At 36.6% G+C, this 22187-nt stretch overlaps 1 protein-coding gene across 1 annotated transcript in view; it reads right to left on the bottom strand.

Moving 5' to 3' along the window:
• Positions 1-22187, bottom strand: part of LOC133613886 (voltage-gated inwardly rectifying potassium channel KCNH7-like) — a 193329-nt gene that overhangs the window by 149475 nt on the left and 21667 nt on the right. The window lies entirely within an intron of this gene.

Raw genomic sequence — 22187 nt, 5'->3', positions numbered from 1 at the left:
GGGAAAATGTGGGAATTGTGCAACTTGGAAAAATGTCCCATTCATTTCAATGGGAATTTCATGGAAATTTGGGAATTTCATGGAAATTTGGGAATTTCGCCAAAACCGGGAATTTTTCCAGTTAAAAAAAACAACAATGTTTTTTGTCCTAATTTGAAGATGAAATTGTTGAAGTGGGTTGAAAAATGTGGAAGGAGTAGTCGACAGAAAAAAAAAAAGGGTGAAAAAAGGGTTTGAAATTCCTGGAATTTTTTTTAACCTGGAAAAATGTTGGTTTGAATGTCCAAGAGGAGTGGAATGTGTTGATGTTGGAATGGTTCGAATAGGTTGAAAAATGGTGGACATTGTGCAACTTGAAAACATGTCCCATTCATTTCAAAGGGAACTTTCTGGAAATGTGGGAATTTTGGGAAAAGAAGGAATTAAAAAAAAAAAAAGTGAATGTTCTGAATAATAATGGTTGGTGTTGGATTTTTTCAAATTAGTCGAGAAATGTTGAAGTAGTAATATTTTTAATAGAGGAATGGAATTCCTGGAAATTTGGGAATTTTTCCAGTTAAAAGAAAAAAACAAAGTGTTTTGTCCTAATTTGACGGTGGAACGGTTGAAGTGGGTTGAAAAATGTGGAAGGAGTAGTCGACAGAAAAAAAAGGGTTTGAAATTCCTGGAATTTCTTTGAACCTGGAACATTTTTAGTTTGAATGCCCAGGATGTGTGGAATGTGTTGATGTTGGAATGCTTCGAATAGGTTGAAAAATGTGGGAATTGTGCAATATGGAAAAATGTCCCATTCATTTCAATGGGAACTTCATGGAAATTTGGGAATTTCGGGAAAACCGGGAATTTTTCCAGTTTAAAAAAAACAACAATGTTTTTTGTGCTAATTTGAAGATGAAATTGTTGAAGTGGGTTGAAAAATGTGGAAGGAGTTGTCGACAGAAAACAAAGGGTGAAAAAAGGGTTTAAAATTCCTGGAATTTTTTTAACCTGGAAGATTTTTTGTTTCAATACCCAGGATGTGTGGGATGTGTTAATGTTGCAATGGTTTGAATAGGTTGAAAAATGGTGGGAATTGTGCAACTTGGAAAAATGTCCCATTCATTTCAAAGGGAACTTCCTGGAAATGTGTAAATTTTAGGAAAAGATGGAATTAAAAAAAAAAAAAAGTGAATGTTCTAAATGAGTTGAAATGGTGGTGGTTTTTGGTGTTGGATTTTTTCAAATCGGTCGAGAAATGTTGAAGTAGTAACATTTTTAATAGAGGAATACAATTCCTGGATATTTGGGAATTTTTCCAGTTAAAAAAAAAACAACGTTTGTTGTCCTAATTTGACGGTGGAACGGTTGAAGTGGGTTGAAAAATGTGGAAGGAGTAGTCGACAGAAAAAAAAAAGTTTGAAATTCCTGGAATTGTTTTGAACCTGGAAACATTTTTGTTTGAATGCCCAGGATGAGTGGAATGTGTTGATGTTGCAATGGTTTGAATAGGTGGGAACATGTGGGAATTGTGCAACTTGGAAAAATGTCCCATTCATTTCCATGGGAACTTCATGGAAATTTGGGAATTTCGGGAATTTTTCCAGTTGAAAAAAACAACAATGTTTTTTGTCCTAATTTGAAAGGTGAAATTGTTGAAGTAGGTTGAAAAATGTGGAAGGAGTAGTCGACAGAACAAAAAAAGGGTGAAAAAAGGGTTTGAAATTCCTGGAATTTTTTTGAACCTGGAAAAATGTTCGTTTCAATGCCCAGGATGTGTGGGATGTGTTAATGTTGCAATGGTTCGAATAGGTTGAAAAATGGTGGGAATTGTGCAACTTGGAAAAATGTCCCATTCATGTCAAAGGGAACTTCCTGGAAATGTGTACATTTTGGGAAAAAGAGGTAATTAAAAAAAAGAAAAAAAAGTGAGTGTTCTGAATGAGTTGAAATGGTTGGTGTTGGATTTGTTCAAATCGGTCGAGAAATGTTGAAGTAGTAACATTTTTAATAGACGAATGGAATTCCTGGAAATTTGGGAATTTTTCCAGTTAAAAGAAAAAAAACAAAGTGTTTTGTCCTAATTTGACGGTGGAACGGTTGAAGTGGGTTGAATAATGTGGAAGGAGTAGTCGACAGAAAAAAAAGGGTTTGAAATTCCTGGAATTTCTTTGAACCTGGAACATTTTTAGTTTGAATGCCCAGGATGTGTTCATGTTGGAATGGTTTGAATAGGTGGGAAAATGTGGGAATTGTGCAACTTGGAAAAATGTCCCATTCATTTCAATGGGAATTTCATGGAAATTTGGGAATTTCGCCAAAACCGGCAATTTTCCCAGTAAAAAAAACAACAATGTTTTTTGTCCTAATTTGAAGGTGAAATTGTTGAAGTGGGTTGAAAAATGTGGAAGGAGTAGTCGACAGAAAAAAAAAGGGTGAAAAAAGGGTTTGAAATTCCTGGAATTTTTTTTAACCTGGAAAAATGTTGGTTTGAATGTCCAAGAGGAGTGGAATGTGTTGATGTTGGAATGGTTCGAATAGGTTGAAAAATGGTGGACATTGTGCAACTTGAAAACATGTCCCATTCATTTCAAAGGGAACTTCCTGGAAATGTGGGAATTTTGGGAAAAGAAGGAATTAAAAAAAAAAAAGTGAATGTTCTGAATAATAATGGTTGGTGTTGGATTTTTTCAAATTAGTCGAGAAATGTTGAAGTAGTAATATTTTTAATAGAGGAATGGAATTCCTGGAAATTTGGGGATTTTTCCAGTTAAAAGAAAAAAACAAAGTGTTTTGTCCTAATTTGACGGTGGAACGGTTGAAGTGGGTTGAAAAATGTGGAAGGAGTAGTCGACAGAAAAAAAAGGGTTTGAAATTCCTGGAATTTTTTTGAACCTGGAAAATGTTTAGTTTCAATGCCCAGGATGTGTAGGATGTGTTCATGTTGGAATGGTTTGAATAGGTGGGAAAATGTGGGAATTGTGCAACTTGGAAAAATGTCCCATTCATTTCAATGGGAATTTCATGGAAATTTGGGAATTTCGCCAAAACCGGGAATTTTTCCAGTAAAAAAAACAACAATGTTTTTTGTCCTAATTTGAAGATGAAATTGTTGAAGTGGGTTGAAAAACGTGGAAGGAGTAGTCGACAGAAAAAAAAAAGGGTGAAAAAAGGGTTTGAAATTCCTGGAATTTTTTTTAACCTGGAAAAATGTTGGTTTGAATGTCCAAGAGGAGTGGGATGTGTTGATGTTGGAATGGTTCGAATAGGTTGAAAAATGTGGGAATTGTGCAACTTGGAAAAATGTCCCATTCCTTTCAATGGGAACTTCCTGGAAATGTGGGAATTTGGGGAAAAGAAGGATTTAAAAAAAAAAGGTGAATGTTCTGAATGAGTTGAAATGGTTGGTGTTGGATTTTTTCAAATCGGTCGAGAAATGTTGAAGTAGTAACATTTTTAATAGAGGAATAAAATTCCTGGAAATTTGGGAATTTTTTCAGTTAAAAAAAACCAATGTTTTTTGTCCTAATTTGACGGTGGAACGGTTGAAGTGGGTTGAAAAATGTGGAAGGAGTAGTCGACAGAAAGAAGAAAAAAAAGGGTTTGAAATTCCTGGAATTTCTTTGAACCTGGAAAATTTTTAGTTTGAATGCCCAGGATGTGTAGGATGTGTTCATGTTGGAATGGTTTGAATAGGTGGGAAAATGTGGGAATTGTGCAACTTGGAAAAATGTGTCATTCATTTCAATGGGAACTTCATGGAAATTTGGGAATTTCGGGGAAAAACCGGGAATTTTTCCAGTTAAAAAAAACAACAATATTTTTTGTCCTAATTTGAAGGTGAAATTGTTGAAGTAGGTTGAAAAATGTGGAAGGAGTAGTCGACAGAACAAAAAAAGGGTGAAAAAAGGGTTTGAAATTCCTGGAATTTTTTTGAACCTGGAAAAATGTTCGTTTCAATGCCCAGGATGTGTGGGATGTGTTAATGTTGCAATGGTTCGAATAGGTTGAAAAATGGTGGGAATTGTGCAACTTGGAAAAATGTCCCATTCATGTCAAAGGGAACTTCCTGGAAATGTGTACATTTTGGGAAAAAGAGGTAATTAAAAAAAAAAAAAAGTGAATGTTCTGAATGAGTTGAAATGGTTGGTGTTGGATTTGTTCAAATCGGTCGAGAAATGTTGAAGTAGTAACATTTTTAATAGACGAATGGAATTTCTGGAAATTTGGGAATTTTTCCAGTTAAAAGAAAAAATGTTTTTTGTCCTAATTTGACGGTGGAACGGTTGAAGTGGGTTGAAAAATGTGTAAGGTGTAGTTGACAGAAAAAAAAGGGTTTGAAATTCCTGGAATTTTTTTGAACCTGGAAAAGTTTTAGCTTGAATGCCCAGGATGAGTGGAATGTGTTGATGTTGGAATGGTTTGAATAGGTGGGAAAATGTGGGAATTGTGCAACTTGGAAAAATGTCCCATTCATTTCAATGGGAACTTCATGGAAATTTGGGAATTTCGGGAATTTTTCCAGTTGAAAAAAACAACAATGTTTTTTGTCCTAATTTGAAGGTGAAATTGTTGAAGTAGGTTGAAAAATGTGGAAGGAGTAGTCGACAGAACAAAAAAAAGGGTGAAAAAAGGGTTTGAAATTCCTGGAATTTTTTTGAACCTGGAAAAATGTTCGTTTCAATGCCCAGGATGAGTGGAATGTGTTGATGTTGGAATGGTTCGAATAGGTTGAAAAATGGTGGGAATTGTGCAACTTGGAAAAATGTCCCATTCCTTTCAATGGGAACTTCCTGGAAATGTGGGAATTTGGGGAAAAGAAGGATTTAAAAAAAAAAAAAGTGAATGTTCTGAATGAGTTGAAATGGTTGGTGTTGGATTTTTTCAAATCGGTCGAGAAATGTTGAAGTAGTAACATTTTTAATAGAGGAATAAAATTCCTGGAAATTTGGGAATGTTTTCAGTTAAAAAACAACAATGTTTTTTGTCCTAATTTGACAGTGGAACGGTTGAAGTGGGTTGAAAAATGTGGAAGGAGTAGTCGACAGAAAAAAAAAAAGGGTTTGAAATTCCTGGAATTTCTTTGAACCTGGAAAATTTTTAGTTTGAATGCCCAGGATGTGTAGGATGTGTTCATGTTGGAATGGTTTGAATAGGTGGGAAAATGTGGGAATTGTGCAACTTGGAAAAATGTGTCATTCATTTCAATGGGAACTTCATGGAAATTTGGGAATTTCGGGGAAAAACCGGGAATTTTTCCAGTTAAAAAAAACAACAATATTTTTTGTCCTAATTTGAAGGTGAAATTGTTGAAGTAGGTTGAAAAATGTGGAAGGAGTAATCGACAGAACAAAAAAAGGGTGAAAAAAGGGTTTGAAATTCCTGGAATTTTTTTTAACCTGGAAAAATGTTAGTTTCAATGCCCAGGATGTGTAGGATGTGTTAATGTTGCAATGGTTCGAATAGGTTGAAAAATGGTGGGAATTGTGCAATTTGGAAAAATGTCCCATTCATTTCAAAGGGAACTTCCTGGAAATGTGTAAATTTTGGGAAAAGAGGGAATTAAAAGAAAAAAAAGTGAATGTTCTGAATGAGTTGAAATGGTTGGTGTTGGGTTTTTTCAAATCGGTCGAGAAATGTTGAAGTAGTAACATTTATAATAGAGGAATGGAATTCCTGGAAATTTGGGAATTTTTCCAGTTAAAAGAAAAAAACAACGTTTTTTGTCCTAATTTGACGGTGGAACGGTTGAAGTGGGTTGAAAAATGTGGAAGGAGTAGTCGACAGAAAAAAAAGGTTTGAAATTCCTGGAATTTTTTTTAACCTGGAAAAATGTTGGATTGAATGTCCAGGATGAGTGGAATGTGTTGATGTTGGAATGGTTCGAATAGGTGGGAAAATGTGGGAATTGTGCAACTTGGAAAAATGTCCCATTCATTTCAATGGGAATTTCATGGAAATTTGGGAATTTCGCCAAAACCGGGAATTTTTCCAGTAAAAAAAACAACAATGTTGTTTGTCCTAATTTGAAGATGAAATTGTTGAAGTGGGTTGAAAAATGTGGAAGGAGTAGTCGACAGAAAAAAAAAGGGTGAAAAAAGGGTTTGAAATTCCTGGAATTTTTTTTAACCTGGAAAAATGTTGGTTTGAATGTCCAAGAGGAGTGGAATGTGTTGATGTTGGAATGGTTCGAATAGGTTGAAAAATGTGGGAATTGTGCAACTTGGAAAAATGTCCCATTCCTTTCAATGGGAACTTCCTGGAAATGTGGGAATTTGGGGAAAAGAAGGATTTAAAAAAAAAAAGTGAATGTTCTGAATGAGTTGAAATGGTTGGTGTTGGATTTTTTCAAATCGGTCGAGAAATGTTGAAGTAGTAACATTTTTAATAGAGGAATAAAATTCCTGGAAATTTGGGAATTTTTTCAGTTTAAAAAAAACAATTGTCCTAATTTGACGGTGGAACGGTTGAAGTGGGTTGAAAAATGTGGAAGGAGTAGTCGACAGAAAAAAAAAAAAGGGTTTGAAATTCCTGGAATTTCTTTGAACCTGGAATATGTTTAGTTTGAATGCCCAGGATGTGTAGGATGTGTTCATGTTGGAATGGTTTGAATAGGTGGAAAAATGTGGGAATTGTGCAACTTGGAAAAATGTGTCATTCATTTCAATGGGAACTTCATGGAAATTTGGGAATTTCGGGGAAAACCGGGAACTTTTCCAGTTAAAAAAAACAACAATATTTTTTGTCCTAATTTGAAGGTGAAATTGTTGAAGTAGGTTGAAAAATGTGGAAGGAGTAATCGACAGAACAAAAAAAGGGTGAAAAAAGGGTTTGAAATTCCTGGAATTTTTTTCAACCTGGAAAAATGTTAGTTTCAATGCCCAGGATGTGTAGGATGTGTTAATGTTGCAATAGTTCGAATAGGTTGAAAAATGGTGGGAATTGTGCAATTTGGAAAAATGTCCCATTCATTTCAAAGGGAACTTCCTGGAAATGTGGGAATTTTGGGAAAAGAGGGAATTAAAAAAAAAAAAAAGTGAATGTTCTGAATGAGTTGAAATGGTTGGTGTTGGGTTTTTTCAAATCGGTCGAGAAATGTTGAAGTAGTAACATTTTTAATAAAGGAATGGAATTCCTGGAAATTTGGGAATTTTTCCAGTTAAAAGAAAAAAACAACGTTTTTTGTCCTAATTTGACGGTGGAACGGTTGAAATGGGTTGAAAAATGTGGAAGGAGTAGTCGACAGAAAAAAAAAGGTTTGAAATTCCTGGAATTTTTTTTAACCTGGAAAAATGTTGGTTTGAATGTCCAGGAGGAGTGGAATGTGTTGATGTTAGAATGGTTCGAATAGGTTGAAAAATGTGGGAATTGTGCAACTTAGAAAAATGTCCCATTCCTTTCAATGGGAACTTCCTGGAAATGTGGGAATTTGGGGAAAAGAAGGATTCAAAAAAAAAAAAGGTGAATGTTCTGAATGAGTTGAAATGGTTGGTGTTGGATTTTTTCAAATCGGTCGAGAAATGTTTAAGTAGTAACATTTTTAATAGAAGAATAAAATTCCTGGAAATTTGGGAATTTTTTCAGTTAAAAAAAAACAATGTTTTTTGTCCTAATTTGACGGTGGAACGGTTGAAGTGGGTTGAAAAATGTGGAAGGAGTAGTCGACAGAAAAAAAAAAAAAGGGTTTGAAATTCCTGGAATTTCTTTGAACCTGGAAAATTTTTAGTTTGAATGCCCAGGATGTGTAGGATGTGTTCATGTTGGAATGGTTTGAATAGGTGGGAAAATGTGGGAATTGTGCAACTTGGAAAAATGTGTCATTCATTTCAATGGGAACTTCATGGAAATTTGGGAATTTCGGGAAAAACCGGGAATTTTTCCAGTTAAAAAAAACAACAATATTTTTTGTCCTAATTTGAAGGTGAAATTGTTGAAGTAGGTTGAAAAATGTGGAAGGAGTAATCGACAGAACAAAAAAAGGGTGAAAAAAGGGTTTGAAATTCCTGGAATTTTTTTTAACCTGGAAAAATGTTAGTTTCAATGCCCAGGATGTGTAGGATGTGTTAATGTTGCAATAGTTCGAATAGATTGAAAAATGGTGGGAATTGTGCAATTTGGAAAAATGTCCCATTCATTTCAAAGGGAACTTCCTGGAAATGTGTAAATTTTGGGAAAAGAGGGAATTAAAAAAAAAAAAGTGAATGTTCTGAATGAGTTGAAATGGTTGGTGTTGGGTTTTTTCAAATCGGTCGAGAAATGTTGAAGTAGTAACATTTATAATAGAGGAATGGAATTCCTGGAAATTTGGGAATTTTTCCAGTTAAAAGAAAAAAAAAAACATTTTTTGTCCTAATTTGACGGTGGAACGGTTGAAGTGGGTTGAAAAAGGTGGAAGGAGTAGTCAACAGAAAAAAAAAGGTTTGAAATTCCTGGAATTTTTTTTAACCTGGAAAAATGTTGGTTTGATTGTCCAGGAGGAGTGGAATGTGTTGATGTTAGAATGGTTCGAATAGGTTGAAAAATGTGGGAATTGTGCAACTTAGAAAAATGTCCCATTCCTTTCAATGGGAACTTCCTGGAAATGTGGGAATTTGGGGAAAAGAAGGATTAAAAAAAAAAAGGTGAATGTTCTGAATGAGTTGAAATGGTTGGTGTTGGATTTTTTCAAATCGGTCGAGAAATGTTTAAGTAGTAAAATTTTTAATAGAAGAATGAAATTCCTGGAAATTTGGGAATTTTTTCAGTTAAAAAAAAACAATGTTTTTTGTCCTAATTTGACGGTGGAACGGTTGAAGTGGGTTGAAAAATGTGGAAGGAGTAGTCGACAGAAAAAAAAAGGTTTGAAATTCCTGGAATTTTTTTTAACCTGGAAAAATGTTGGTTTGATTGTCCAGGAGGAGTGGAATGTGTTGATGTTAGAATGGTTCGAATAGGTTGAAAAATGTGGGAATTGTGCAACTTGGAAAAATGTCCCATTCCTTTCAATGGGAACTTCCTGGAAATGTGGGAATTTGGGGAAAAGAAGGATTTAAAAAAAAAAAGGTGAATGTTCTGAATGAGTTGAAATGGTTGGTGTTGGATTTTTTCAAATCGGTCGAGAAATGTTGAAGTAGTAACATTTTTAAATGAGAAATGGAATTATGACATTCCTGGAATTTCGGGAATTTTTCCCGTTAAAAAACAAAACAAAAACGTTTGTTGTCCTAATGTGACAGTGGAACGGTTGAAGTGGGTTGAAAAATGTGGAAGTGTAGTCGACAGAAAAAAAAGGGTGAAAAAAAGGGTTTGAAATTCCTGGAATTTTTTTTTACTTGGAATAATGTTGGTTTGAATATCCAGGATGAGAGGAATGTGTTGATGTTGGAACGCTTCGAATAGGTTGAAAAATGTGGGAATTGTGCAACTTGGAAAAATGTCCCATTCCTTTCAATGAGAACTTCATGGAAATTTGGGAATTTCGGCAAAACCGGGAATTTTTCCTGTTAAAAAAAACAACAATGTTTTTTGTCCTAATGTGACGGTGGAATGGTTGAAGTGGGTTGAAAAATGTGGAAGGTGTAGTCGACAGAAGAAAAAAAAGGGTGAAAAAAGGGTTTGAAACTCCTGGAATTTTTTTTAACTTGGAAAAATGTTAGTTTGAATGTCCAGGATGAGTGGAATGTGTTGATGTTGGAATGGTTCGAATAGGTTGAAAAATGTGGGAATTGTGCAACTTGGAAAAATGTTTCGATCATTTCAAAGGGAACTTGCTGGAAATGTGGGAATTTTGGAAAAAGAGGGAATTTTTTTGGAAAATGCCAAAAAACAAAAATGTGAATGTTCTGAATGAATTGAAATGGTTGGTGTTGGATTTTTTCAAATCGGTCGAGAAATGTTGAAGTAGTAACATTTTTAATTGAGAAATGGAATGGAATTCCTGGAATTTTTCCAGAAAAACAAAACAAAAACGTTTTTTGTCCTAATGTGACGGTGGAACGGTTGAAGTGGGTTGAAAAATGTGGAAGGTGTAGTCGACAGAAAAAAAAAAAAGGGTGAAAAAAAGGTGTGAAATTCCTGGAATTTTTTTGAACTTGGAAAAATGTTGGTTTGAATGTCCAGGATGTGTAGGATGTGTTCATGTTGGAATGGTTTGAATAGGTGGGAAAATGTGGGAATTGTGCAACTTGGAAAAATGTGTCATTCATTTCAATGGGAACTTCATGGAAATTTGGGAATTTCGGGAAAAACCGGGAATTTTTCCAGTTAAAAAAAACAACAATATTTTTTGTCCTAATTTGAAGGTGAAATTGTTGAAGTAGGTTGAAAAATGTGGAAGGAGTAATCGACAGAACAAAAAAAGGGTGAAAAAAGGGTTTGAAATTCCTGGATTTTTTTTTAACATGGAAAAATGTTAGTTTCAATGCCCAGGATGTGTAGGATGTGTTAATGTTGCAATAGTTCGAATAGGTTGAAAAATGGTGGGAATTGTGCAATTTGGAAAAATGTCCCATTCATTTCAAAGGGAACTTCCTGGAAATGTGTACATTTTGGGAAAAGAGGGAATTAAAAAAAAAAAAAAAAGTGAATGTTCTGAATGAGTTGAAATGGTTGGTGTTGGGTTTTTTCAAATCGGTCGAGAAATGTTGAAGTAGTAACATTTATAATAGAGGAATGGAATTCCTGGAAATTTGGGAATTTTTCCAGTTAAAAGAAAAAAACAACGTTTTTTGTCCTAATGTGACAGTGGAACGGTTGAAGTGGGTTGAAAAATGTGGAAGGAGTAGTCAACAGAAAAAAAAAAGGTTTGAAATTCCTGGAATTTTTTTTAACCTGGAAAAATGTTGGTTTGATTGTCCAGGAGGAGTGGAATGTGTTGATGTTAGAATGGTTCGAATAGGTTGAAAAATGTGGGAATTGTGCAACTTGGAAAAATGTCCCATTCCTTTCAATGGGAACTTCCTGGAAATGTGGGAATTTGGGGAAAAGAAGGATTAAAAAAAAAAGTGAATGTTCTGAATGAGTTGAAATGGTTGGTGTTGGATTTTTTTCAAATCGGTCGAGAAATGTTGAAGTAGTAACATTTTTAATAGAGGAATAAAATTCCTGGAAATTTGGGAATTTTTTCAGTTAAAGAAAACCAATGTTTTTTGTCCTAATTTGACGGTGGAACGGTTGAAGTGGGTTGAAAAATGTGGAAGGAGTAGTCGACAGAAAGAAAAAAAAAAGGGTTTGAAATTCCTGGAATTTCTTTGAACCTGGAAAATTTTTAGTTTGAATGCCCAGGATGTGTAGGATGTGTTCATGTTGGAATGGTTTGAATAGGTGGGAAAATGTGGGAATTGTGCAACTTGGAAAAATGTGTCATTCATTTCAATGGGAACTTCATGGAAATTTGGGAATTTCGGGAAAAACCGGGAATTTTTCCAGTTAAAAAAAACAACAATATTTTTTGTCCTAATTTGAAGGTGAAATTGTTGAAGTAGGTTGAAAAATGTGGAAGGAGTAATCGACAGAACAAAAAAAGGGTGAAAAAAGGGTTTGAAATTCCTGGAATTTTTTTTAACCTGGAAAAATGTTAGTTTCAATGCCCAGGATGTGTAGGATGTGTTAATGTTGCAATAGTTCGAATAGGTTGAAAAATGGTGGGAATTGTGCAATTTGGAAAAATGTCCCATTCATTTCAAAGGGAACTTCCTGGAAATGTGTACATTTTGGGAAAAGAGGGAATTAAAAAAAAAAAAAAAGTGAATGTTCTGAATGAGTTGAAATGGTTGGTGTTGGGTTTTTTCAAATCGGTCGAGAAATGTTGAAGTAGTAACATTTATAATAGAGGAATGGAATTCCTGGAAATTTGGGAATTTTTCCAGTTAAAAGAAAAAAAAAAACATTTTTTGTCCTAATTTGACGGTGGAACGGTTGAAGTGGGTTGAAAAAGGTGGAAGGAGTAGTCAACAGAAAAAAAAAGATTTGAAATTCCTGGAATTTTTTTTAACCTGGAAAAATGTTGGTTTGATTGTCCAGGAGGAGTGGAATGTGTTGATGTTAGAATGGTTCGAATAGGTTGAAAAATGTGGGAATTGTGCAACTTAGAAAAATGTCCCATTCCTTTCAATGGGAACTTCCTGGAAATGTGGGAATTTGGGGAAAAGAAGGATTTAAAAAAAAAAAGGTGAATGTTCTGAATGAGTTGAAATGGTTGGTGTTGGATTTTTTCAAATCGGTCGAGAAATGTTTAAGTAGTAACATTTTTAATAGAAGAATAAAATTCCTGGAAATTTGGGAATTTTTTCAGTTAAAAAAAAACAATGTTTTTTGTCCTAATTTGACGGTGGAACGGTTGAAGTGGGTTGAAAAATGTGGAAGGAGTAGTCAACAGAAAAAAAAAGGTTTGAAATTCCTGGAATTTTTTTTAACCTGGAAAAATGTTGGTTTGATTGTCCAGGAGGAGTGGAATGTGTTGATGTTAGAATGGTTCGAATAGGTTGAAAAATGTGGGAATTGTGCAACTTGGAAAAATGTCCCATTCCTTTCAATGGGAACTTCCTGGAAATGTGGGAATTTGGGGAAAAGAAGGATTTAAAAAAAAAAAAGGTGAATGTTCTGAATGAGTTGAAATGGTTGGTGTTGGATTTTTTCAAATCGGTCGAGAAATGTTGAAGTAGTAACATTTTTAAATGAGAAATGGAATTATGACATTCCTGGAATTTCGGGAATTTTTCCCGTTAAAAAACAAAACAAAAACGTTTGTTGTCCTAATGTGACAGTGGAACGGTTGAAGTGGGTTGAAAAATGTGGAAGTGTAGTCGACAGAAAAAAAAGGGTGAAAAAAAGGGTTTGAAATTCCTGGAATTTTTTTTTACTTGGAATAATGTTGGTTTGAATATCCAGGATGAGAGGAATGTGTTGATGTTGGAATGCTTCGAATAGGTTGAAAAATGTGGGAAATGTGCAACTTGGAAAAATGTCCCATTCCTTTCAATGAGAACTTCATGGAAATTTGGGAATTTCGGCAAAACCGTGAATTTTTCCAGTTAAAAAAAACAACAATGTTTTTTGTCCTAATGTGACGGTGGAATGGTTGAAGTGGGTTGAAAAATGTGGAAGGTGTAGTCAACAGAAAAAAAAGGGTGAAAAAAGGGTTTGAAATTCCTGGAATTTTTTTTAACTTGGAAAAATGTTAGTTTGAATGTCCAGGATGAGTGGAATGTGTTGATGTTGAAATGGTTCGAATAGGTTGAAAAATGGTGGGAATTGTGCAACTTGGAAAAATGTTTCGATCATTTCAAAGGGAACTTGCTGGAAATGTGGGAATTTTGGAAAAAGAGGGAATTTTTTTGGAAAATGCCAAAAAACAAAAATGTGAATGTTCTGAATGAATTGAAATGGTTGGTGTTGGATTTTTTCAAATCGGTCGAGAAATGTTGAAGTAGTAACATTTTTAATTGAGAAATGGAATGGAATTCCTGGAATTTAGGGAATTTTTCCAGAAAAACAAAACAAAAACGTTTTTTTGTCCTAATGTGACGGTGGAACGGTTGAAGTGGGTTGAAAAATGTGGAAGGTGTAGTCGACAGAAAAAAAAAAGGGTGAAAAAAAGGTGTAAAATTCCTGGAATTTTTTTGAACTTGGAAAAATGTTGGTTTGAATGTCCAGGATGAGAGGAATGTGTTGATGTTGCAATGCTTCGAATAGGTTGAAAAATGTGGGAATTGTGCAACTTGGAAAAATGTCCCATTCATTTCAATGGGAACTTCATGGAAATTTGGGAATTTCGGCAAAACCGGAAATGTTTCCAGTTAAAAAAAACAACAATGTTTTTTGTACTAATTTGACCGTGGAACGGTTGAAGTGGGTTGAAAAATGTGGAAGGTGTAGTCAACAGAAAAAAAAGGGTGAAAAAAGGGTTTGAAATTCCTGGAATTTTTTTTAACTTGGAAAAATGTTAGTTTGAATGTCCAGGATGAGTGGAATGTGTTGATGTTGAAATGGTTCGAATAGGTTGAAAAATGGTGGGAATTGTGCAACCTGGAAAGATGTCCCATTCATTTCAAAGGGAAATGTGGGAATTTTGGGAAACGAGGGATATTTTTGGAAAATGGGTAAATGGTTGGTGTTGGATTTTTTCAAATCGGTCGAGAAATGTTGAAGTAGTAACATTTTTAAATGAGAAATGGAATTATGACATTCCTGGAATTTCGGGAATTTTTCCCGTTAAAAAACAAAACAAAAACGTTTGTTGTCCTAATGTGACAGTGGAACGGTTGAAGTGGGTTGAAAAATGTGGAAGTGTAGTCGACAGAAAAAAAAGGGTGAAAAAAAGGGTTTGAAATTCCTGGAATTTTTTTTTACTTGGAATAATGTTGGTTTGAATATCCAGGATGAGAGGAATGTGTTGATGTTGGAACGCTTCGAATAGGTTGAAAAATGTGGGAATTGTGCAACTTGGAAAAATGTCCCATTCATTTCAATGAGAACTTCTTGGAAATTTGGGAATTTCGGCAAAACCGGGAATTTTTCCAGTTAAAAAAAACAACAATGTTTTTTGTCCTAATGTGACGGTGGAATGGTTGAAGTGGGTTGAAAAATGTGGAAGGTGTAGTCGACAGAAAAAAAAAAGGGTGAAAAAAGGGTTTGAAACTCCTGGAATTTTTTTTAACTTGGAAAAATGTTAGTTTGAATTTCCAGGATGTGTGGAATGTGTCCATTTATTTCAAAGGGAACTTCCTGGAAATGTGGGAATTTTGGGAAAAGAGGGAATTTTTTTGGAAAATGCCAAAAAATAAAAATGTGAATGTTCTGAATGAGTTGAAATGGTTGGTGTTGGACTTTTTCGAATCGGTCGAGAAATGTTGAAGTAGTTACATTTTTAATTGAGGAATGGAATTACGGAATTCCTGGAACTTTTGGAATGTTCCTGTACACACCCCGTGTCCTCCGGGTCAAAATGACCCGTCTTCACTAATATAAGCAGCTTCATTGAATTTAAACAGCAAAGTTCATCTTGCTTGAAGAAACAACTTGTCATTCACCACAACATGTGTGAAGAAGTGACATTTCCCTCTTCACTTCATTTCTATAGCTTAAAGGGGAACATTATCACAATTTCAGAAGGGTTAAAACCATTAAAAATCAGTTCCCAGTGGCTTATTATTATACGTTTTTTTCAATATTTTACCCATCACGCAATATCCCTAAAAAAAGCTTCAAAGTGCCTGATTTTAACCATCGTTATATACACCCGTCCATTTTCCTGTGACATCACATAGTGAAGCCAACACAAACAAACATGGCGGAAAGAACAGCAAGGTATAGCGACATTAGCTCGGATTCAGACTCGGATTTCAGCGGCTTAAGCGATTCAACAGATTATGCATGTATTGAAACGGATGGTTGTAGTGTGGAGGCAGGTAGCGAAAACGAAACCGACGAAAATGACACGACAGCCAGCGACACGGGAGAAAGCGAGGACCAATTCGGCGATCGCCTTCTAACCAACGATTGGTATGTGTTTGTTTGGCATTAAAGGAAAATAACAACTATGAACTAGGTTTACAGCATATGAAATACATTTGGCAACAACATGCACTTTGAGAGTGCAGACAGCCCAATTTTCATCAATTAATATATTCTGTAGACATACCCTCATTCGCTCTCTTTTCCTGAAAGCTGATCTGTCCAGTTTTGGAGTTGATGTCAGCAAGCCAGGGAAGCTAGGGTCGATATTCTTCTCTTGATCATCTTCGGTGGCATAAGGGACGGTGTGAGCCAAGACATCCAGGGGGTTTAGCTCGCTCGTCTGCGGGAACAAACTGCCGCCATTGCTTGCCGTGCTACCAAGTCCTTTGTCCCTGAATTGCTCACACACTCCGGCAGATTCAATGGGGGTCTGGCGGCAGATTTCTTTGACTTTATGGTTGGAAATGCATCTGCTTTGAGTGTCGCAGGATATCCACACATTCTTGCCATCTCTGTCGTAGCATAGCTTTCGTCTGTAAAGTGTGCGGAACAAACGACTGACCATTTCGTCGGCTTTCCCCACAGCCTCGTATTTTGAACAAATTTCGTCCAATTTCTTGCCACTTTGGCATCTTTGGGCCACTGGTGCAACTTGAATCCGTCCCTGTTGGTGTTGTTACACCCTCCGACAACACACCGACGAGGCATGATGTCTCCAAGGTACGGAAAGCAGTCGAAAAAACGGAAAATAACAGAGCTGATTTGACTCGGTGTTTGAGAACATGGCGGATTGCTTCCCGATGTTCTGCCCTTCTTTGGAGGGCAGAACTGACATCTCTTCCTCTTACTTGCCCAAGCTGGGCAAGTGGCTGTGGTAGCTGGATCCTCAGGTTGATCAGGAGCTCCTGCACTCTGAATAGCTTTCACAACTTCTGTGCGGGAAACATGCTTCCTTCTTTCAAAGAGTGGAAATACAAGTGCCTTTCCCAGCTTTTCCAGAAACACCCTCCTCTCGTTCTGCTTACGAGACATCCAGGTCGGGTTTATCTCTCTCTAAATCCCAAAGGCATTGTAGGACGAAACATCAATGGTGTTGTGGAAGATGACCAGGGGCCAGCGGGCAGTCATCCTTCTGCAGCTGTATGTTCCAGTCACCTTATCGAGGTTGTCCACACCTCCCTTGTTGCGGTTGTAGTCTAGGATGATGACGGGCTTCCTGTCCTCACGATCGCTAAGGTCACCATCTGTGTGCAGTGTGCTCAGAAGAACTACATTGTCCCAGACCTCTCTTATGGCTGCAAGTTTGTCTGTCACACGTCTTGCTGGTCTTGACTTACAGTCATCAAATGGTATCAGTCTTGAGTAGGTGTGAAAGAGTTTGAGTGGCTCGGAAAATTGGCCTTCCACTCTCTGCATCCCATAGACTAGTTGCAGCCTCACCTCGGGACCTGTATACACCGGCAAAGATTCAGGGTTTTCTTCTTCTTCTGAAGATGATTCATCATGCTCTGGGTTGTATTCCTCCCCATCTTCTTCTTCTGATACATCCTCCACTTCCTCTTCTGAATCAGAGTTGTCTTGCTGGACATCTGAAAAAACCAGCTCTAGAGCCTCTTCAGCGGTATAACGCACACTCCTGGCTTTAGCACAGACAGAATTCAAGGCCCTGTGATCTGCAGCACCTTTATAATCTCTGGAAATCCACAGAAAAAGAGCTCTGCTACCGATGGACTATAACAACTAAAACATTGTAACATTCTGTGATGTATGCCCAGACTTCCCTCTCCCCAGCCACTTCGTCCAGCTCTTCCCGGGGGATCCCGAGGCGTTCCCAGGCCAGCCGGGAGACATAGTCTTCCCAACGTGTCTTGGGTCTTCCCCGTGGCCTCCTACCGGTCGGAAGTGCCCTAAACACCTCCCTCGGGAAGCGTTCGGGTGGCATCCTGACCAGATGCCCGAACCACCTCATCTGGCTCCTCTCCATGTGGAGGAGCAGCGGCTTTACTCTGAGCTCCTCCCGGATGACAGAGCTTCTCACCCTATCTCTAAGGGAGAGACCCGACACCCGGTTGGCCACTTGTACCTGTGATCTTGTCCTTTCGGTCATAACCCAAAGCTCATGACCATAGGTGAGGATGGGAACGTAGATCGACCGGTAAATTGAGAGCTTTGCCTTCCGGCTCAGCTCCTTCTTCACCACAACAGATCGATACAGCGTCCGCATTACTGAAGACGCCGCACCGATCTGCCTGTCGATCTCATGATCTACTCTTCCCTCACTCGTGAACAAGACTCTGAGGTACTTGAACTCCTCCACTTGGGGCAGGGTCTCCTCCGCAACCTGGAGATGGCACTCCACCCTTTTCCGGGCGAGAACCATGGACTCGGACTTGGAGTTGCTGATTCTCATCCCAGTCGCTTCACACTCGGCTGCGAACCGATCCAGTGAGAGCTGAAGATCCTGGCCAGATGAAGCCATCAGGACCACATCATCTGCAAAAAGCACAGACCTAATCCTGCAGCCACCAAACCGGATCCCCTCAACGCCTTGACTGCGCCTAGAAATTCTGTCCATAAAAGTTATGAACAGAATGGGTGACAAAGGGCAGCCTTGGCGGAGTCCAACCCTCACTGGAAACGTGTCCGACTGTTGGTACCAAGCTAGGGAAAGTCGTAAAATTTCAAGTTAAAAAAATATCGTTTAGGGGATTTTTGTTTTTGTTTTTTAACACAGTGGCGGGTCAAAATGACCCGAAGACAACAGGAGGGTTAAAAAAAATCCCAACGTTTTTTATCCTAATTTGATGGTGAAACTGTTGAAGTGGGTTGAAAATGTGGAAGGAGTAATCGACAGAGAAAAAAAGGTGAAAAAAGGGTTTGAAATTCCTGGAATTTTTTTGAACTTGGAAAAATGTTAGTTTGGATATCCAGGATGTGTGGAATGTGTTGGTGTTGGAATGGTTTGAATAGGTGGAAAAATGTGGGAGTTGTGCAACTTGGAAAAATGTCCCATTCATTTCAAAGGGAACTTCCTGGAAATGTGGGAATTTTGGGAAAAGAGGGAAATCCTGGAAATATGTTGAATGTGTGAAAAAAAATCCGTTGAGAAATCTGGAAGTACTAACAGGTTGAAAAAAGGGTTTGAAAAAACGGGAATTCTGGGAATTCCTGGAATTTTTTGGAACTTGGAAAAATGATAGTTTGAATGCCCAGGATGAGTTTAATGTGTTGAAGGTGGAATGGTTTGAATGGGTTGAGAAGTGTGGGAATTGTGGAAGTTTGAAGAATGGATCATTAATTTTGAATGAGGAAAATGTCCCTAAAAACTGGGAATTCTAGGAAATCTGTAAAAAAAAAAAAAATGTATTGTTGAAAGGAAGCACATAATTCCTAAACAAACAAAACATTTCCCGGAAAACCAGGAATTCTGGAAAATCCTGGATTTTTTTTGGAACTTGGAAAAATTATGGTTTGAATGTCCAGGATAAGCGGAATATGTTAAAGGTGGAATGGTTGAAGTTTGAAAAATGGCCAATTAATTTTTAATGGGAAAAATGTCCCGGAAAACCTAGAGTTCTGGGAAATTTGGGAATTTTTGGAATTTGTCAAGAGAAAGACTGCGATTCCCGAATAGGCTGAACAGTTTGAAGTAGAAACGCTTTGAATTGGATGAAAAATGTGGGGATTGTGGATATTTGAAAAATGTGCCATTCATTTCAATGGGAATTTCATGGAAATTTGGGAATTTGAGGAAAAGATAATTTTTTGGGGAAAATGCCAAAAAAATGTAATGTTCTGAATGGTGGGTGTTGGAATTTTTCAAAACGGTGGAGAAATGAAGTAGTAACATTTTTAATTGAGGAATGGATTTATGGAATTCCTGGAATTTTGGGAAAACTGGGAAGTTTCCAGTTGAAAAAACAACTTAGTTTTTTGTCTTGATTAAGAGGAATGTTTTGATGGTGGAACGGTTGAAGTGGGTTGAAAAATGTGGGAGGAGTGGTCACCAGACAAAAGGGTGGAAATAGGGCTTTGGAAAACCAGGAATTCTGGAAAATCTTGGAATTTTTTGGAACTTGGAAAACTTATAGTTTGAATGTCCAGGATGAGTGAATTATGTCGACGGTGGAATGGTTGAAGTTTGAAAAATGGCCAATTAATTTTGAATGGGAAGAATTTCCCAGAAAATCTGGAATTCTGGAAAATCCTGGAAATTTTTTGGAACTTGGAAAAATGATAGTTTGAATGTCCAGGATGAGTGGAATATGTTGAAGAAGGAATGGTTGAGGTTTGAAAAATGGCCTATTAATTTTGAATGGGAAACATTTCCCGGAAAACCTGGAATTCTGGAAAATCCTGGAATTTTTTTTGGAACTTGGAAAAATGATAGTTTGAATGTCCAGGATGATTGGGATATGTTAAAGGTGGCATGGTTGAAGTTTAAAAAAAGGCCAATTAATTTTAAAGGGGGAAATATTTCCCGGAAAACCTGGAATTCTGGAAAATCCTGGAATGTTTTGGAACTTGGAAAAATGGATAGTTTGGATGTTCAGGATGAGTGGAATATGTTGAAGGTGGAATGGTTGAAGTTTGAAAAATGGCCAATTAATTTTGAATGGGAAAACATTTTCCGGAAAACCCGGAATTCTGGAAAATCCTGGAATTTTTTTGGAACTTGGAAAAATTATATGTTTAATGTCCAGGATGAGTGGAATATGTTGAAGGTGGAATGGTTGAAGTTTGAAAAATGGCCAATTAATTTTCAATGGGAAAATAAATTCCCGGAAAACCTGGAATTCTGGAAAACCCTTGAATTTGTTGGAATTTAGAAAAATTGATAGTTTGAATGTCCAAGATGAGTGGAATATGTTTAGGGTGGAATGGTTGAAGTTGGAAAAATGGCCAATTCATTTTGAATGGGAAAACATTTCCCGGAAAACCTGGAATTCTGGAAAATCCTGGAATTTTTTTAGAACTTGGAAAAATTATAGTTGGAATATCCAGGATGAGTGGAATATGTTGAGGGTGGAATGGTTGATGTTGAAAAAATGGCCAATTAATTTTGAATTGGAGAAACTTTCCCGGAAAACATGGAATTCTGGAAAATCCTGGAATTTGGAAAAATGATAGTTTGAATGTCCAGGATGAGTGGAATATGTTGAAAGTGGAATGGTGGAAGTTTAAAGAATGGCCAATTAATTTTCAATGGGAAAAAATTTCCCGGAAAACCTGGAATTCTGGAAAATCCTGGAATTTTTTTGGGAAGAAATACACACCATTCCTGAATATGCTGAATATTTTGAAGTTGAAATAGTTTGAATTAGATGAAAAATGGAGGAGTTGTGGAATAAAAAAAAAATGTCCCATTCATTTCAATGGGAATTTCAGGAAAAGAGGGAATTTTTGGGAAAATGCCAAACAAATGTGAATGTTCTGAATAGTTGAAAAATGTTGAAGTAGTAACATTTTTAATAGAGGAATACAATTCCTGGAAATTTGGGAATTTTTTCAGTTAAAAAAAAACAATGTTTTTTGTCCTAATTTGACGGTGGAACGGTTGAAGTGGGTTGAAAAATGTGGAAGGAGTAGTCGACAGAAAGAAAAAAAAAAGGGTTTGAAATTCCTGGAATTTCTTTGAACCTGGAAAATTTTTAGTTTGAATGCCCAGGATGTGTAGGATGTGTTCATGTTGGAATGGTTTGAATAGGTGGGAAAATGTGGGAATTGTGCAACTTGGAAAAATGTGTCATTCATTTCAATGGGAACTTCATGGAAATTTGGGAATTTCGGAAAAAACCGGGAATTTTTCCAGTTAAAAAAAACAACAATATTTTTGTCCTAATTTGAAGGTGAAATTGTTGAAGTAGGTTGAAAAATGTGGAAGGAGTAATCGACAGAACAAAAAAAGGGTGAAAAAAGGGTTTGAAATTCCTGGAATTTTTTTTAACCTGGAAAAATGTTAGTTTCAATGCCCAGGATGTGTAGGATGTGTTAATGTTGCAATAATCCATCAGTGTGTGAATGTGTGTGTGAATGGGTAAATGTGGAAGTAGTGTCAAAGCGCTTTGAGTACCTTGAAGGTAGAAAAGCGCTATACAAGTACAAGTACAACCCAAAATAGTTCGAATAGGTTGAAAAATGGTGGGAATTGTGCAATTTGGAAAAATGTCCCATTCATTAAATTTTTTTTTACTTGGAATAATGTTGGTTTGAATATCCAGGATGAGAGGAATGTGTTGATGTTGGAACGCTTCGAATAGGTTGAAAAATGTGGGAATTGTGCAATTTGGAAAAATGTCCCATTCATTTCAAAGGGAACTTCCTGGAAATGTGTACATTTTGGGAAAAGAGGGAATTAAAAAAAAAAAAAGTGAATGTTCTGAATGAGTTGAAATGGTTGGTGTTGGGTTTTTTCAAATCGGTCGAGAAATGTTGAAGTAGTAACATTTTTAATAGAGGAATGGAATTCCTGGAAATTTGGGAATTTTTCCAGTTAAAAGAAAAAAAAAACGTTTTTTGTCCTAATTTGACGGTGGAACGGTTGAGGTGGGTTGAAAAATGTGGAAGGAGTAGTCGACAGAAAAAAAAAGGTTTGAAATTCCTGGAATTTTTTTTAACCTGGAAAAATGTTGGTTTGAATGTCCAGGAGGAGTGGAATGTGTTGATGTTAGAATGGTTTGAATAGGTTGAAAAATGTGGGAATTGTGCAACTTGGAAAAATGTCCCATTCCTTTCAATGGGAACTTCCTGGAAATGTGGGAATTTGGGGAAAAGAA

This window comes from Nerophis lumbriciformis, linkage group LG13 (genome assembly GCF_033978685.3).
Source record: "Nerophis lumbriciformis linkage group LG13, RoL_Nlum_v2.1, whole genome shotgun sequence".
Classification (NCBI taxonomy): Eukaryota; Metazoa; Chordata; class Actinopteri; order Syngnathiformes; family Syngnathidae; genus Nerophis; species Nerophis lumbriciformis.
The sequence above is the reverse complement of the archived record's forward strand: the minus strand, read 5'-3'. Positions and strand labels throughout refer to the sequence as shown.